Source organism: Pinus tabuliformis, chromosome 7 (genome assembly GCF_031772625.1).
Source record: "Pinus tabuliformis cultivar Carrire ecotype Pingquan chromosome 7, CPIR1, whole genome shotgun sequence".
In the NCBI taxonomy this organism is placed as follows: Eukaryota; Viridiplantae; Streptophyta; class Pinopsida; order Pinales; family Pinaceae; genus Pinus; species Pinus tabuliformis.
In genome coordinates, this window is record NC_142293.1 from 768,298,803 (window position 1) to 768,302,458 (window position 3,656).

The following is a 3,656-nucleotide window of genomic DNA, read 5'->3' on the forward strand; positions in this document are numbered from 1 at the left end:
ATGATGCAATTCATTTTTGGATGTGTTTTTGCCACTGGTTGAACCATTTAATTCACCCTTAGTGGGAAAATGCTCCAAATATACACTATTGAAGGGAACAAAACTTTACCAGGTCATTATTCAGATATTCAATAGCAACATGCATAGTTAATTAGATATGCATAGTTTGGAACCTACAAGTTTCTCTTTGAGTGAAGCAGTATCCCAATAATTGTAATTGAGATATGCAAGAGGCAAAAATTATATTTCCAATCTAAAAAGAAATGGGTTCAAAGTTTTGAAGTGTGTGCACACATGCAATACAACTCATTGTATACATGTTGGAGAAGACATCATACATTATTAATTTTATGACCCTAATAAGTAGGTCAATGGGACTGGCACCCAAAAGTACATCTAGTGTAAATACATAATGGGAGTGTAAAATCAGCTCCTAGTGCCTCTCGATTAATAGCAGAAAGACAATATTAAATGCAAGCTCAAGGGCACATTCTCAAGTTCACTCAAATTCCAATGTGTCAACTCAAAGTATGCAACCTCAAACTCCACAACCTTGATGTGCATATCAATCCAGATATAGATAGGTTTCTGTTAGTAATATCTCACAAATAGGAACCTTTCAAATCTGCAGCAAGAAGAAGATGCTTCTAGTAGAATGATTGAAGATCTTACGAATGTACTTCTTGTGGGAATTGATAAGATTGAAATGATATGTATGCTTCTACTATATATAAACAAAGTATACATGCTTTATGAGAACAAAAATGACAAATAGATTAGATATAGTGGTGTTGGATGCATTTGAAGTAGAAATAGAGCAATTCAGAGCAGCCTAATGACTAACAAGAATTGTACACTAGATTCAGAACATGACTTGTCTGAATTAATTAACATTTTTTTGGTAAAACAAAAGGTTTCTCATTACTATAGTTGATGATAGTCTAAGGATCTTATGCTATTAGTAAAATAATGCATGCATCAAGTAAGGTGTGACGTATAAAATGTTATAGCCAGTGAAGGGAGAGGATATCAAACCACGCAACAACTCGTTGTTAAATTGATAATATGTTTCCACCATATTGGATGGCTAAGTGGTACTAGAAATCAAGATTGTTGTGCACAAAGATAATTGTTTCGATAAAATGATATCTAGTAATCTATTCAAATTAATTCACAATCGTACTATCTGGGATGCATATTTGTACCATTATTTCCTACCAAGAAATATGGGAGAAGTCTACCTGTCAGATTGCATTGATAGTGTTGTTTGGTTTTGAATATGACAACATAACAATTATTGCATAAACTACTCTGGAATTTATTTTAAGGAATTTGATAATTGATTTGGTTTCCAAGAAATGAATTATGTTCTACCAGGTCATGATCTAGTGTTAAGGTGGGGTGTCAACATGTTAATGACCTAGGTTCACACACTGGTACACATAGTGCCAAAAAATTTAGTGGGTGTGGAATTGAGAACATTGTAACCTTCACTTATGATTCATGTATAGATGTATGTACATGCATACTGATTGTTTGATAATTCCATGACTCAACCAAGTGTGGAGTAGGGTTAGAAAGAGAAAACATGAATTCATGAAAAGAAACCATTGCAAGGGGATGAAATCATCTAGTATAACTCAACTATGGGTGAGGTACTTTTAAGTACCAATCAATTATTTCACGGCTAAAGACAAGGTTAAGGTTGTTATTAAACTTCAAATATAACCTTGAAGTCCATACGAGATTAATAGCCTACTTTATGATTGTGCAAAGGTCATATTTATGGTGTTATTAAGACCTTGTCTCGTGACATAGTCAATCCCACAACCAAAATTTATTGGTATTATAAAGTTGTATTATGCAGGAGTACCTCTATGTTATCATTTTCTCTCCTTGTTGAAATTTCCTCAACCACAAGATATATGAACAGGATTATCTCAATAGAAGCACTTAGATACTTTGACATGAAATTATTCAGTTATGCTTTGGTTGTAGAAGTTGAATAGGTCCATTAATTCTCTATTCTCTAATTGACAAACTGAGCATGGTTTGATTGGAATTACCAAAAAGTAGTTTGAATAAATCATTAAAGTCATTTTTGGCTTTGACTTGATGTTCTATTAATAATACTAACATTGTTTAAAAACATGTCGTGCATGTGATGCTACAGACATTTGGTATTGTGTACACATTGTGTAGGTGGTACTGTGTACATGTGGTACATATGGTTCTGGTGTGGATGCATGTATAGAATGGTGTTGTATGACTTGTATAGTTGTATGTGTGTGATGCACACTATGTGTATGTGCACATGCTTGAGGAGAAGGCACTGGGTGTTTGTTTGGTGTGGCAACTGATCTAGAGAGCGTACAAAATAACGAGAAAGGTGGAAGCTAAGGATTGATTAAAGGATAAGTATCAGTGTTTTATTTCGGTTTTAATATGTATGTGACTTATGATTTTGGTCTATGATGATAGTTGACTTATTTTTATAAATGTTGAATTGGTCAAAGACGTTAGTTTGACTTGTTGTGACTAATGTAGGGAGACTGTAGGATGCAAGTGTTCGGCAAGAATACAAATGCATTGGAAAAACATGCATTTCTTCCTATTATTTAAATACAATGAAATTGAAAATGAGGAATCATAGTTAAATGGCGAGAAACAACCCGTAGTTACTAAAATAGTAGTATTGTTATATCAAGTTATGACATTAACTATGGTAAACAAAATGGAGCTTTTTAAGGCATCTAAAGTCTCTCACAAAATTTATTGAAACAAATGTTACAGGTAGCAATTGAAGGAGAGTTGCTAGTAGAAATCCTTTGTAACCTATATATCGGAAGATTTGATTCAAGTGGCAAGGCCATGGGAACCTGTAATTTTAGAAACGACTACCAGAGAACAAGGAAATAAATTGTAAGATGCAGAAATACACTGAGGATGGTGTGAATTTAAGGGGGGAAGTATGTAACACCCCTCCATTGTATGTAACACCCCTCTGTTGCTATCATGCCGGACCAAAGCTAGATTGAGTTATAACAAAAAAGCTAGGTCTAAGGGGTAAAAATGGGAGTAAATATTTTATTACCAAATAAATAAAGATAATTTAAATGCTTGGAAAACGAGACACCAAGAGATGAGATTCTTGCCAAATGAAATCCCATTGGTGAATGGGAATGGATAATTATTTCATGATAAGACTTCTAGATCAAATTCTAGATAAGCTTAATGGATTGGGAGATAAATATCCATTAAGTTTCTTAGCTGGAGAAAGATGTTAAGTTTAGGAAAAACATAAAAGCCTCGTGGGAGAGAAAGGCGAGCTTTTATGGGAAAATCCTAGGCAAGTGGATAAAAAGATCCACAAAAGTGGGACGCCACTAAAGGAAACCATATCATGAAAGAGGGAATTAAATACCCATTGAAGAGATCAACAAGGGGCAGTTGATCAATGGGAAAGAACTCTTGGCTCAGGGGTGAACTAGAAGAAGTCAGTTCTAGGTGGGGTGGCAGTATTCAATTTCAAAGTGATACTCTTCCAGCTAATCTGGTTTGATTGGATTGCACAAGATGTTCTAGATGTTTTGGTTCCTTACATTTTATGTTGTTGATTATTTAGCATAAGATTATATTGCATGTGATCTGATCAT